Below are 15,448 nucleotides of genomic sequence, written 5' to 3'. Positions count from 1 at the left end.
ATAGTCGTAAATAAAAAAACTTGACCATTATTTTGGGAATTCAAAAGGCGGATTCATCGTGACGTCATTGTTTAAATTTTTGCTCATTAGCATACGAGTTAAAGTTCATTAGCATACGAGAAAATAGCAGCAATTAAAAAGTGCAAAATTACTGGGTGGCAAAACGTTAATTAGGTTATACATTATTTCTAAATTTTGCGGTCTTCAAAGAGAATGTCTCCCAGACTATCTGGTATATCGGGCTTAAATTTTCAGAGATATCTGAAATTGTTATGCTTTTTCAATGTTCAGAAATTACATTTTATTAGCTTCATCAGATAATGATAAGCCTATGCTAATTAGGCAAAAAATGCGAACAAGTATTCGCCGATTAGATGCGCCAAAAAAATAGCTTTTGGAAAAGATAGCGAATACCTTTCCTTTTTTTTTTTTGTCTTTTTTTTTTCACGGAGCAACTATTTGCTGCTTCAATTAATTTGTTACCTAGCAACTGTTTTAAAAATCGTTGGGGCTGCAAAGTGTTAAACTAATGTTTGTTTTCTTCTTTTAGAAATTCGCCTTAGGTAATATTTAAACTAAACAATCTTAAAAAATGTTTCGTTTTGCTCAGGTACATGCGTTAGCAAAGACATTTAAGGGATCAGATACTACGATCTACCAGTTAAGATATCTCAGTTGAAATTAACACAACTCATGTTCACACTGTTAGTGGAAAAATATCAGACAGATTATTCTTAAATTTAAATTGACCAAAGAGTCTTACGAATTTTAATATTTCGTTGGTAATGGAAAAGTTGTAAGAGGTGTTTTCAATTTTTTGTGTCATTTTGCTTTTGACAATTGAAAATTGTTCAATGGACAGGTCTTTCTTTACATAAGAACCTGATTAATAAAAGGTGTTGGAAGACACCTTTTTTGTCTTTTGGTTAAGTTGTAGCTATAACGAAACAGCCGAAACGTAAAAATTCCCATTTAAATTTATCTGTTGACTTAATTTAAACACCGAGTTTTTCAGAAAATTTGCGTTTATGAATTACAAATCAAGTGTTCCTTTAGACAATAGTTCAAGTGTTACAAAATTTAAACATGGTCCTTGCCTTGTTTTTGCCATTGCTAGATTTTGCGGCACTATTACGTCTTTAATTTACGTATTCTGCCAGAAATCAATTGTACTTGAGAGTTTCCAAAGAGATGAATTTTAATCTAAAATCAACCTGACATTACCATTGTTTTCCACAGCTGCCGCCGTTGAAACTATCAGCAATGAATTAATTTGTGCACCAACGGCGTAACGGACTTGTTCATGTAGACAAAAAATCCCTCACCAAAACTTTTTTATCCTGCCGACTTTCCTGACTGTTTTAAAAAAGCGTTCCTCCGCCAACCTTTCAACGTGTAAACTGCGTATCTGCGGCCAAGGTGTCTAAGTGAAGAATTTGCTGGATTAATAAGACGGAACTTTGGCCGTTCTGTCCATGCTACTAGATCGGACGCATTCATGCTAACATAGGTAGGTGTCGTGTGTTTGTTTGCTGTATCTCCTATAGGTATAGTTCTTAGCTTGTTGATGAAACTCTTAATTGTTTTTTAAATGCTTTGTAACCTCAAAGGAAAATTTTAACAGCAAAGAATAGTACATAACGATAACTTACAGGAGTATATGGAGACTTGGCGAGCGATACAAGTTTTGCAATTGTATCTCGTGTCTGATTTACATATTATATGTCGTAAATTGAAACTGTAGAGTTTTTGAGCGGATAAATTTACACACAAGAAAAAGTGAGAATTTTAAATCGCAAAAAGGCGCTTTGTTTGTGATAATTGCTTCTCAGTATTTTATTCGGGTTCTGCGTGGCACAGGAACAATCAATAACGCGATTAACTTTGCCAAACATTCGTCTTTTTCCCTTTTGCCGCTCAAATAGAAGTCAGCAATTTTTATTGTCGTAAATTTTTAAGTTCTTAAGATAGCAATTTAGCTTCCTTTTTTAACTGAAAGATACTGTAATATATCCCCACGTCCGGTAATTTGTGCAATGTATTCCTGGAAGTGAAATGCAATATATTTAATTAAAATTTTCAATGTCGACAGATGGGATTTTCCCTTTATCAGTTTCCTTTTTGTGCCAGAATTTATGTGCGATAGACATTTGTTAGAACGTTCATTTTACTTCAACCTTCAACGAAACACTACGTAAGCACAACTGGAGGAAGATTTTAATGAACAAATTGTTAGCAAACAGTGAGTGGATTAGCAAAACTTCAATTTTCCTCATATTAACTTTGCCTACATAAAACTAGAACAGAGCAGTTTTCCCGTTAATTTCAGAGACGCGAGTATAGTTTGTTGTCATAAATTATGACAGGTTTAAAGCAAGTAGCAGGCATAAGTACACAAAAAAATAATGAAACAAGGAATCAATAATTGTGTTTTGCGAAAATGCATCATTCTTCAAAAAGTGCTCACGACTGTGCGAAAATTTCGACGGTTTGCACAGAGTTTGCAGTAAATATTCAAAATATTATTATAATTATTATTATTATGCTGGTTTACAGCAAACGTAGTTAGCTTAGGTCATGGCGGCCATATTTAGCAATTAATGAATGAGGCTGAGTAGGATATAAAGAATTATGCAGATCGAGGAGGGTGTTATCGGCCGAGGTGGATAATACTCTCCCTCCTACGAAAGCCGAATTCATTAATGGCTTTATTATTCATTGAAAATCATTTTCAGTTTAAAAACAAGCTAAAGCATGCTTACCCAAGTGAATGTTAAGTTCACCTCGATAGTGCATGTTTAAAACATACAGGGCTGTTCAGGTCTGCAAATTACTCCAAATAGCAGATGTTGTCCGTCGAGTTGTCTTCTTGCTATGCTTTTAGTTCGTCGTGAAACGAGTAGAATGTTCCACCGACTGTTCGGCTATTTTTTTTTTCATAACCAAAACAACTCAACTCGTCCCCAGGTCTTCTGGGTTAACGGTGCATTAACCCGCAACTGTGCTGCACTTTTGACGTCATCGGTTGATTAATCGCAAAATTCTTCCAAATTTGGCCAACAGTCGCTGATTATGGTGAATTGTGCGTGTGCAAGTCTGAAAAAAAGCCATTTCCGATTACGCAAAACTCTCATTTTCATTCTAAATCAATGACTTCGTACTTAGCCTCGCTTTGAAGTAGAGGCTTGGGATGGCCTATTGTATTGTTTGACCTCCATAATGGCCGCCTTGTCACGTGACTGCAAACCAAGACTAGCCAAGTAGAGCACCTTTCATTTTAATATTAGATTAAAAGGTCATCTGTGACGATTGAGAGGCATGGGTAAATACATGAATTATTCAGAACGAATATTCTGATGACACGATGAAGAGAGTGGAGCCTTGTTGGAGGTCATGAGACAACGGAAGCGTCTGGTACGGTGACCGGAAGTATTTTTTTTTCCCACAAGGTGTAGATGTCTCAAGCTGGGAGTTAAGATACCACGACGGCCACGGCGGTGGAAACGTCGCTTAAATGCGAATTCGCATTCCTTCAATCTTAGTCGCGATCATTCCAACTCACTTACTTGGTCAATTGTGGGCGAACTCTCCTAAAGTTAAAGTCTTGCTGTGACCTCCCACGGCATAGAAATGTCGTCATTCATTGTTGTTCTAGCGACTTTACTCTAGGAGCTCGGTTTAATGATATGGAAATGTTAACCTGTGGAAAATGATTTATCAGTATAGCTTTCAGTACTGAATTCCCAAATTTAACCTTGAATTATTTAAAACTTTAATTTTAAACTTTGAGTAAATCCATTCCAAACGTAGACTGAGATTAAAGTATGTTTATCTTCCATCAGAAACGCCAATTTGTTTATCCAAACAAAATGAATTCGGCAACAATTCTAGACACGTGACGTGTCGCATGACCATAATTTAACATTATAATATAAGGCACAAGAAGAGACCTCAAGATTTACTTTAAAGGAGAACTTTATCTTGTTCTAGGCGTCCTAGCGAGAGACATTGCCAATCAATGACATTCTCCGAACACAACGTACATTTCATCCAGGCTTTAAACCGCTAAAAAAAGTACGCTTTCAATCAAAACTTGCAAATAGTGGCGAGAAATGTGTTTAAACAGATCTGGGTAGTGCTTCTGATTGGTTGAAACTATTGAAATATGCTTCAGTCATTTTCATTTGCGTGCTCATGGCAGGTAAGTTTGAAGATAACGTCCCCAGAACTTTATCCCTCCTGAATTAGCACCACTCTTAGAAGATAAGCGCCTTCGAGTAATTACGGTCTCTCGACTGGGAGCTTTATCTTTAAGCACCTGGCTCAAACAGGTCTCTTTACCTGCAAGACCACTCGCAGCAGGCGAACTTGACCTTTATAGTCCCGAACGTGAAAGTCGCACCATTTGATAAAGTACCCACTCAGCGTTGCGTGGTCAAAAAGCTAAGGACAGGAAACTGTTTCACGTGTAAATGTCGCGGATTTGATAATGGCTAACATAAGCGTAGGCAGTAGAATTTAAAGTATGGACTTTCCACCAGGAAGCCATTGTGGAATAATAGAGAAACTGTGTTTGACACCCGTTGACATACATACAAATAGCATTTAATTGCGTTTCCCTTGGCCTTCATTTTCGCTTCGCAAAAAAGGAATTTTTTTTCCTTTTTTTTTTCTTTTTTTTAAATCGCCAACAGATTCAATTCAAACACGACAATTATTTGCCAGGAATTTTACGAAGCATTTTGAGCATTATCTTTAAGTTTCCAATAACTGAGACCGGAGTCAGCATGGTTTGTTTTTTCATCGCTGTGTTTTAATAGATCTCCTATATAAAATATGCCAACGCTTTAATTTGCCTAATGTCAAATATGATAACTTGATTGGCAGTGTCGATGGAGTTTTTCGGCAATACCATCAACGTGAACTGTTGCGGTGAAAGTTGCTAAAAGATGTATGATATTTTTGAGCATCTCATTTGAACAAAGCTTTGGTTTTACCTTTTGTCATGTTCAAGAGCATATCGTTATTTCTCCAACTAATCTCTCAAAGAAGTCAGACGATTATGGTCATCTATTTACCTTTCAACTAACCTCCTGTTTTCCTTAACAATTATCGGATTTCTACAGCTGTTTAGGCATTAGCATTCATTTTTTATCATCATCCTACGTTTAGGGTGGAAAAACATTGCAGCAATTTTATAGATCGGTGAGTGTTAATGTGAATACTAGTTTAAGTAGCCACGGATAGAGAAAACAAACTGTAGCTGGATTTTCCGTGTTTTTGCACTTTTAACCTTCACGGGTTGCATGTTTGGAACATAATTTCTACCCGTCTGGTCGATGCTTTTCGGTAACAGGTAAGGAAAATGAAAACAACGATCTGAGATGATTTGTTGTATTTTTGTGGGTCGATTGCTCGGTAAAGATAAAGTTTATATTGATGCGTGTCTCTAAAGTTAACAGAACCCAGTGAAAGAAAACTTAAGGCAGTATTTTTTGGTTATATTCCATTTAAGAACCGAGTTCTGGAATCGATTGCTAGGCATAATTTTATTCACACGTTTTTTCTGTGTCATCGTACATTGAAATAATTACGCGTAAAGCTAGAACATTCAGAAAATACATTTATAAGTACTCTGCGAACCACTAATTTTAGGACATTCATGCTGCTGGTGTAGGAAAATTTTAATAGTCGTTTAGAGAAGTATGAATCAAAATTGTCGGCGCTAATATCAACGGACATCAGTTTACCAGCAGCATGACGACTCGACAAGTGCATTTACTTTGTTAGTTTATTTTGCCTCTTACGTTTCCTGATACGACGAAATCCTTCAGCGAATGATCTTTGCCTTATTACTGAGATATAACATTTTGCATGCGTATGAAGCATTTGTGTGATATTGCAAAATCGGCATGATCAGAGTCCACTTATAAGAAGAGGAAAGTGTTTCCTCAAACAGTTTCTGAAATCCTTAGGTGCGACTGCCGGAACCACATCCAGAGTAACCGCCTCGAACAAACGACCGCCTATCTTAATCCTTTTGGTCCCAAAAGCTTCAATCCAAACATTTAAGGAATTTCACTTTGTAATGAGCTAAAATACTTGAAATAAATCATCATTTTTTGAACAAAGTAAATCGTAAGAGAAGTAGTATACTGTGAATGATCAAAGTATAGAATTTTTTACAGACTTAAAAGTTAGAAATCCATACCACTATGTGTGAGTATATTTCATAAGAGGTTTAATTACAGTAAGGGATGAAGCGACCACTGCTCCTTTTCATTTAGAAGCAACCGCAACAGAATCAAGACCACTTTTCGTAACAGGCTTTGACGCCTTATTCTGGGGAGTTAATGTTAATATAACCGCTAGCCTCGGGGCTGGATTTTCATATCGCTTTCAGGTGCAAGTTTAAGTAATCGAAATAATATGAAAAAAATTCAAATTAAAAGATAGTAGCATGGTAAATAAATCATCTTAACGTTGTTTAAATGATCAAGCATACCGGTGAAGCAGAGTGCGAAAATTGATTTTTAAAAAAGTAGTCAACACAAACACACACTTTTCAGAGAAAATTTGTAACTTCTCTAAATGTAAAAATAGACGTTTGTTCCTGATTTATTGACATTAATTATTAGTAGTAGTAACTTTGCTAAGTTATCTTTGAATATTGACAACTGACAGTCTTTTTTGTAGATTTTTTCCTTCCTTGCCTAGGTCCCAGCAAACTAGTGATTCCGGCACAAATTCCTTTGCATTAGATTGAACGCAACGCGCTATAAACTGGATATCCTTTGATTTGTCATCTTATCAGTAATAATCGGTAATTTCCGCAGTTTTATCCTAGTTATCCTTTTCTTCACCCATTGTATATTTAACAATTATTGAAAGCGGCTGAGTATGATGTGAAGTATTATGAAGTTACAAGTTCAAGTGGCCTCTGAATTGCATCACAAATCGAAGCAAAAAGCAAACCCTTGAAATTTGCGAATTCAGCCTGGTAATGCCATTTTTTACAGTGGTTTCATTCGTATACAAATTGAACTTAAAAGTTGTTTTGATCTGGAAAGTGTCTCCATTTAGTTGGCTTCACTTAGGGGGCCACTGGATCATAATACATATACTGACTGTCAAGTACTTAAGTAACACCCCTTCCAAATGAACCTTCTTAGTTTGAATTATAAAAGAGCTGGTAGGCCAGCGTAATATTGTAGGTTATTTTTTTGCAAGCAGTAAAAACCTGCGGAATTGCTTTATAGCAGGAACTATAAAGAGCTACACATTCATCATAAACACTCGAGAAGTGTCGTGCATGAAATTTCAGGGAAAATTAATTAGAATTACTCCTCCTATGATCTTAAAAAACTCAGGCTTGCTATTTTTTACATGGTTTCGTCAGAGAACTTTGAGAATTTGCTGATAATGAGGCGAGAATTGTACCAAGAGTTCGCTTATAGGCGGGACTCAGTGGGATTAAACATCAGCCGCCGAGAGAGGTAATTTTGTAACGTAAACCGTCAAAACTACGGAATAAAATTAAGTGTCTAAAAGTTTCAAGTTATTTCAAATCTTACCACTCCAGCAGATCTTCATGGACTTCTGGCTCCTGAATCTGCTGAATAATCTCTAAACTGGAAAAAACAGTACAAGACCTTACAACTTGCTTACGTCTGCTTATATCTGAAAATATTACGAAATTTCATAAGTAAAAGCAAGAGAGGATAAAGGGGACAGAGAAGGCATCCCCAATACATACCCTATTCCATAGGTAATTCGTCTCGAGTTATTTTTAAGACCACAGATCCTAAGGGGGATTAGACTACAGCCAATCACGTAGCGCGAATGTATTCCGCGTGGATGACCCACACTCAGAGCCACGCGTCCTTCACGAATTGACGCAGAAAAAAATGGCGGAAGCCGCGGAGAGCGATATTGCTATTCCTTTTGTCTACGAAACCGACTAAAGAGAGATTTCTACTAAAGCGGTGTCAGCGAAATGGAAATTAAAAAAGAATCGCCTTTCCTCTCTTGTATAGAGCTAACAGTACAGCAGGGAAATCCTTAACACACTGAGTATTCTCTCAGGATCATTTATAATTTACAGTTTGAAGAGAGCAATTTCTGGTTTGATATTTATACTTTCATTAGTCTTTTATTATTTAACAAAAATAACACTTGGCGTCCTAGCTACTTGCTTTATTATACAAACGACCGGTTTCAATAGACCGGCGAAATTTCTCATTTTATTAAAGCACTGAGGTTACGACAACTTCGAGTTAAACTGATTTCACGGGTTGTCAAAGAGTCCAGCGATTCCCTTTTCCCAGGTGAACGCCGACTCATTTCAATGTTCAATGTTTTCAATGTTCAGAAATGCTCTCGATCTCTTTACGCTTTCATTGCCTTTCGCACGACATGTTTTGCACGGCGTTTAGTCATGCGAAACCTCCATGAAACATCCACGCAGCGCGCGAGGTAACTTTATCCCGATTCTAAAAATAACTCGAGACGAATTACCTATGGAATAGGGTATGTATGGGGGATGCCTTTTCTGTCCCCTTTATCCTCTCTTGGTAAAAGGGCAAGACAACGTACAAAACACAACAGTTAATATTAATTAATACAGAAGTTAAAAAATTTTTCTTGAACTCTTGCACTAAATTTACGCTTAAAACCTTCATCCGTCGAAACCTCTGAAATTTAACCGTCAACCGTCAAAATTTGAAAAAAATTAACTGTCAACTGTCAAAGCTATCACCCCATTGAGACCTTCCAGAAGCATATAACCCCGAAGCGTATAACTTTGTCGCAATGCTCGGTTTTTTTAGGGAACCAATCAAAATTTACTTCCTAATATGGAATTACTGATAAGCGAGATTGTCGTGCGAGTACTCTATAGGAAAACTTGTATCGCGATGTAAATGATGCGGTGCAAAAAGCATTTACTGTTTTACGAGGTAATATTTGACAAAAAACGGAATACACTATTAATCCCCAAATGAGCAAGACTGAGTCCTAACAAGACAAAATCGACTACCAATGATATGCACCGTATTACTAGGATTAATCGGAGCTTAGAAGAGTGCGTTCGATATGTTTGTAAGGCGTACAGGTAGTAGTTGAGGAGGAAGGGTGGATAGTTCTTGCGATAGATTAAACCCGGTTTCCATATGATCGCTACGATCGCTGTGATCGCTGAGAAAAAAAATTTCAGCGATCATATAGAAACCACTCTCCAGCGATCGCAGCGACAACGATCGCTGATATAGAACTTTTTACATCTCAGCGACTGTTGTCGCTGCGATCGCTAGAGAGTGGTTTCATATGATCGCTGCGATCGCTGAATTTTTTTTTTCTCAGCGATCACAGCGATGGTAGCGACCATATGGAAACCGGGCTTTAATTTGATCATGGCTAATTTTAAACGTAAGGAATGCTTTCAGCGAAACCTCTAGTTAAACTGTGTATCGTTATGAAAAAGCCTTGAAGGCTAGTGATATCGTATGGTCCGTCTCAATAAGTGCAGTAGTTTGGTCGAGTGTGTTGATTTCAGTGATTTGAGTGGAGCTTCTGTGGGCTGTTGTTAAGTTTTTCCGAATAAATAACATAGGCCTAAAATGTTCGTTTGTCCGGTGCCGAAAATATCACAAGTCATGATGAAACGGCGCCGCCGAGCTTCACATCTCGGTAGATTTACGTTGTGGCACAACGGCCGCCGAGCTACACAACTCGGTAGATCTACTTTGTGGCACAGCGGCCGCCGACGCCTTTTGAAAGATGAACGTTTTAAAAGATTCAGCAAACACAGATCGATAGTAGACCTTCAGCAAACTCTTGAAATATGTACGCTTTACGAAGATTCAGCAAACTTTTAAAAGATGAACGCCTTACGAAGACAGAATAAAAGACCTCAGCAAACGCTTAAGGAGGCACGAATCACCACGTGAGTTAGTTCGTCAAAGTGAGGCAAAACGTAAGCAAGCGCCTCAAAGCGAGGCAAATGTGTGTCGACGACGACGACACACATTTGCCTGGGAAACCTCCCTTATTAATTGCACAGGCTACCCAATAACGCACAGAACACCCAACACAAATTAGGGGTTGCGTTCTCGTAACTCGAACGCAAAAAGAGGAGCGATTTCACAAAGTTGTGACTTCAAAAACGATTTTTGCCTGACCATTAGCGCAAATAACATTTAAAAAAATCAGTTACCATGTATCTAGAATATTTAAACTAGTAACACTATTTTCAAAAACAAAATTCACTAGCTGCTAAACTGGAAAGTATAACTTGTATAAAATTCTCTGACATCTTCGCAGAAGTGATGCGAGTAATAAGACACTGAATAAGAAGGATGAAACGCAAGTTAACATTAAAGACTTAGATGCGGCGATCATGTTTTCAACTAATGTTATGAATGAACAAACAGAAAACAATAAACAGACAAATTGTTTCTTGAAAATTTTTATTCTAAAACCCATAAGTTTACCGTTAAAAGCAATTCACGTAACACTGACTGGATCGTCAGGATCCGTTTCCGCAAGTAAAATCTGCTGAGCACATAGCAAAAATTAACACTAAAATTATCTGTCTCAGATCGGGCGCATTTCCCAATTTTTCTTGAAAACTCTATCAAAAATATATAAAACGTCTGTGAAACATCTATAAATAAATAAATAAATAAATATAAATAATATAAATAAATATAAATATCCTTTCATTTTCGTACCCTCCTTCAGCATAATGTGTAAAATGTAAGTTTACCTGAAAATTCTGTTAAAGTCGAAGTCCTCGAAGGTAAATTTCGCAGCTTAATAAGTCCCAGGATCCCTATCACTACCGGAATTGTTGTAGCTTTCACCCCCCCTCCCCCCCCCCCCCCCCCCCACACACACACACGCACACACACATTCTTTGAACTTCGATTTCAAGGTCTTTGTATTTTGAGAGTCTTTCAGTTACTTTAACTGAAGTGTTCTTTTCGGTGGGGATGGACATATCAATGAGCAGGCAGTGTTTTTTTTTTTTTGTTCTTGATTACAATGTCTGGTCTGTTGGCCTTTATCTCACCATCTGTCTGTATTGGCGTAATCCCACAAGATTGTGATGTTATCTTTTTCTGTTACTGTTTGGGGCTCATGCTCGTACCATTTCTCGTTTGTGTCTATATTCATCTCTTTGCAGATGTTCCAGTGTAAGTGTGTGGCCGCTTTGTTGTCTCTGTGTAGGTATTCAGTTTTGGCCAGCTCAGAGCTAACTCAGGGCACCCTGTTCCGTTAATAGTTTCCTGAAATTGACCTCAAATTCTGCACATTGGGTCTGTACCATCTTTTAGGATCTTGCTACGATAGTAGATGGTCTTGATGGCCTGATCTTGGGCAGCAATTATTTATTAGTATTATTATTTTGCATTTATTTATTTATTTATTTATTTATTTTCGTTCGGTAAGAAACTGTTATTTGATTTACATTTCTGAAAACAAATTCTGTTTAATTCATGATAACTTCTGTTCACACGTACTTAGCTTTTCACATGAAATTTGAATTCAATAACTTTATTACCTTTAGATTAAATCACAAATACAATATTTCGAGCTCATCGCAAAACAAGCTTTTTTTTTTCATTTAATTCCATTCATATTTATGCCCAGGGGATAGCTAGACAGGTGGATCGTTATCGATATTGTATACTACCTGCTAAGAGGCAATCAGGATGCACTGGTTTATTCGCTTAAAAAAAAGCAAATCGTATTTCATTGGGCAAGTTGAATGCTGAACCATTAATAAGCAAAAATGATTTATGTTGAGTCCTAAATGCTTATGTAACCAAAACAAAACCGACAATAAATAAATGCAATTAAGCTTTTGAGAGGAGATCATTAATCAATTTAGTTCTGCTTCAGCCTACAATAAAATGCTTGTTGAATTAGTAAAGTAGAAAGAGGCGATTTAAATAGCTGCAAAATTTTTTTGTGCGCATCTTACTGGCCAAGTATCTCGCAAAAAAAGCAGAGATTCCTCGTGTAGATTTTATGCAGTTTTTCTTTAACCGTGTGAAATAATTTTTTTCAAAATATTCAGCCCATCTGCCAGGGCGGCAGTCTTTTAACAATTTAATACGCTTTTCTATATGAATTTCAGTGTTGGTTAATCCATCTTGCTGACGTCAAATAGGAGAACATCTGTGTTATCGTCCACTAAGTGAAATATGAGATTTAACAGCCTGTGCAATTAAGGCTTGCTCTTCTTCGTTTCAAAATCTTTCCGAAAAAAAATCACTCGGTCAGCGACTGGAATTTTGAATAATTGTCAGGGTTGAGCTTATGATCTAGTTGCGAGGTAGGTAGTTTTTTTTATTAACTGATGTCGTTGGATTTACATTTTAGCCTGTTATGCTTGCGCAAAAATTATCAGAGACACACGATATCTTTCTCTGAGTAAAGAAAAACTATTTTATCTCGTTCAATCTTTCGCTTCCATTGCACCAAAATCTACGAAACTGAAAATTTGTCAATCGTACGACAAGCTAAGTGAAGACTGGTCGAGGTATGCAGTTGTATTTGAAACCAAGTCGTTGCATTTGCATTTCAATTGAACATATCTGCTTCAATATTTTCCAGAGGGCGGACTTTGTAAAAAACACTCGATTACACAGAAACATGACGTGTGAAATGTTAGCAGGTCTTCAAATCCTATCAAAAATGTAAACTGCGAATAATTTTCTCTGCTGTGATTCGCTACTTTCTTCGTGCAGATTTTTACTTTGTCACTTACAGAGCCAGTTGGAGTGTTGTTCTACAGTTCAAGAGTGGAAAAGGTGAAACTTTTGGCGAGGTTGTTAAAATAATTAAACAGTTTGTTTTGACATTTGGAAACACGAAACTTGGAAAGCCTCTTAAACTTTTGCTTTTGCCAACAGATGTGAGTCGACCAATTTTTGTGTCGAGAACAAAGAGCCAATGATTTGATTCATTCTTGAAAATCTTCCCTGAAAAGCGTGAATAATCTCGGGAAAAACCCGCCGATTTGCTTAAGAATTCACTCATATTGGGTTCAAAAGAAACTATAATAAAAAAAGTCAGCGTACGCCTCCTTACACATATGCAGATCCAGGAAAAAATCCGACCACAGGCTTTCATGCTCTAAAAATGCACCTTGAAAGTCTTTCCATCACGATTTATTGTTGTTGTTAGTTTTTTGTATTTATTATTATACCGTAAAATTCCGAAAATAAGCCCCGGGGCTTATATTCTTTTCAAAGGCCCCTTTTGAGGGGCTTATTTTTGAAGGGGCTTATATCCGGAGGGGCTTATCTACGGAGGGAAACTTCCGTCTCAAAATCGATTGGGCTAGCCTTATAGTTGGAAGTAAATTTACCTTTTTTGCTTTGTTTTACTTTGTATTTGAGGGAAATGTTCCAAGTACAAGCCCCCAGGGGTTTATATTTGGAAGGGCGATTTAACGGAGGGTTTTTTGTGTTATCGGTTTGGGGGGCTTATATTTGGAGGGGCTTATACATGGAGGGGCTTATTTTGGGGAATTTTACGGTCATTTTTTAAGCAATAGACCACAATTTCTATGGGTTTACCGGCGTGATAACCCACGCGGGATGTTGGGAGAACACGAGAAAAGCTTGTAAATCACGAGCCGAAGGCGAGTGATTTACAAGCTTTTCGAGTGTTCTCCCAACATCCCAAGTGGGTTATCACGCCGGTAAATCCATAGAAAGTGTGGTCTATTGCTTTTATAAAATAACTTTTAGTAGAATGGAGTCTTTTAGGTAAAAAATATGGTTTTAGTACCGTGATCAAGTCATGTCTTCTCTCTAAAGTCATCATAAGCCAATCATGACTCACGATTTAATGGCGCTGAACTTTCTCAAAACTCAGTTCAGTCAAACAACAAACAGCAGCACTTCAAAACACGAGTTTTTGCACTCATTAAATAATAAGTTATGAAAGCTGTTTTACAGGAAAAGGCAACCTTTATTCAAGCGAACGTACAATGAAAGAATACGTTCATGGTTTGTTTACTACAGAAGTAGAAATTAATTGAACATCAGACTGTACGCAGCTGTATTTTGTTGAGTCGATCCGTAAGAATTTCGTGCCTACAGACAGAACTGGCAGCTATTGTAATGGAGGACTTCATTCACATTTTACAAACCGCAGTGGTAAGATCTGTTTTCTGGACTTTGTTATGATCAAGAAATTCTGCGGTAACGTGGCTGCATTTGCGAAGTTGTCGCATGTAACTTTATATGCACGTACAGCGGCTTTTTAATTATATATCGGTAATAACACCAAAGACAATTTCTCGTGGGAGCCCGAGAAAACAAATCTCAAATTTCACAAGAATTGTGAAAACACAGGTAAAATTCTGGAAATTTTTATTCGTAAGATGTCATTTTGTGAATTTGACATTAATTTACGTTCTCGAACTCCCATAAGAAATATTCTTTGGTGTTACTAAAGATAACTACTTACATCTATAGCCCTTGAAAAATGTAAAAAAAAGAGAATTCAACATACTTTAAATTATTCTGGTACAAGGTCAGTTTGTCCGCTTAAAAATAAAACCACTTTTTTCGGATCCAAAATTCAAGACTTTTTCCAGACTTTTTCCAAAACAATAGCTTATTTTTCCAGACCCAAGGTTACCAAATTGGTGGTCAATAGAGACCTTGAAAAAAGCAGGAACTAACCTTTTTTAAGATGAACCGCAAACCTCAGTAACCACGGTATCAACGGTACAATGCGATTAAATGTCTTGGCTACAGGCGAGATTGAAAGGCATTTGACTTAGGGAAAAAAATTCACAAAAGCACTTGTTGTAGATTTGAAAAAAAACTCCAGACTTTTTACCATTTTTCCAGAGTTAATCTCTATTTTCCAGACTTTTTCCATGTTTGGAAAATTGCTTTGCAAATTTCAAGACACTGTGCGACCTTAACACAGCACCAAATAGACGCCTAGCTGTTCAAAGCTCCCTGTAAACAGAGCTAAAATATGGAACAGAGTGGGCCGCGGTAAAATTTTCAGCCGGTCGAAATTTCGTCCGGTGCCGCCTGGACGTAGCCTTATGGGGCGTTAGAACGCTACGTTCGCGTGCAAATACTTTGAATGTGCAATATTCATAGCACGTGCAATTCGTATGAAATTTACATGAAGCACTGCCTAAAAATGAACAGTCGTCAATGGGTGCGTAAGAGAGCGACTTTTATGTAGACGAATCGTTCATCTAGAATGAAAGAAAATCTTGAGTGTCCGATTTTTTTTAGTTAAGAGCTCTGTATTTGTACTAAATCTAGTCCTTTTTCAGCTGCTTAAAGTTATCGAGCACATAGCCTTACGCAATCAATCCAAATTACTGCAACAAGCCTGAGAAAGTTTAATGCCTTGTAGCCTTCGAAAACATCCGTTTCTCCTCGCTCTTCGCCGCTGGGGA

At 37.2% G+C, this 15,448-nt stretch overlaps 1 protein-coding gene across 1 annotated transcript in view; it reads left to right on the top strand.

The window, feature by feature from the left end:
- Positions 1-1,274: 1,274 nt before the first annotated feature.
- LOC140953560 (3',5'-cyclic-AMP phosphodiesterase 4C-like) overlaps positions 1,275-15,448 on the top strand; it is a 60,468-nt gene continuing 46,294 nt past the window's right edge. The window contains exon 1 of the mRNA XM_073402970.1: positions 1,275-1,510. The gene's annotated coding sequence lies outside the window, so the exon portion shown is untranslated. The remainder of the gene's footprint in view (positions 1,511-15,448) is intronic.

Source organism: Porites lutea, chromosome 12 (genome assembly GCF_958299795.1).
Source record: "Porites lutea chromosome 12, jaPorLute2.1, whole genome shotgun sequence".
NCBI classification, from domain to species: Eukaryota; Metazoa; Cnidaria; class Anthozoa; order Scleractinia; family Poritidae; genus Porites; species Porites lutea.
This window is presented reverse-complemented; position numbering and strand designations above follow the sequence as displayed.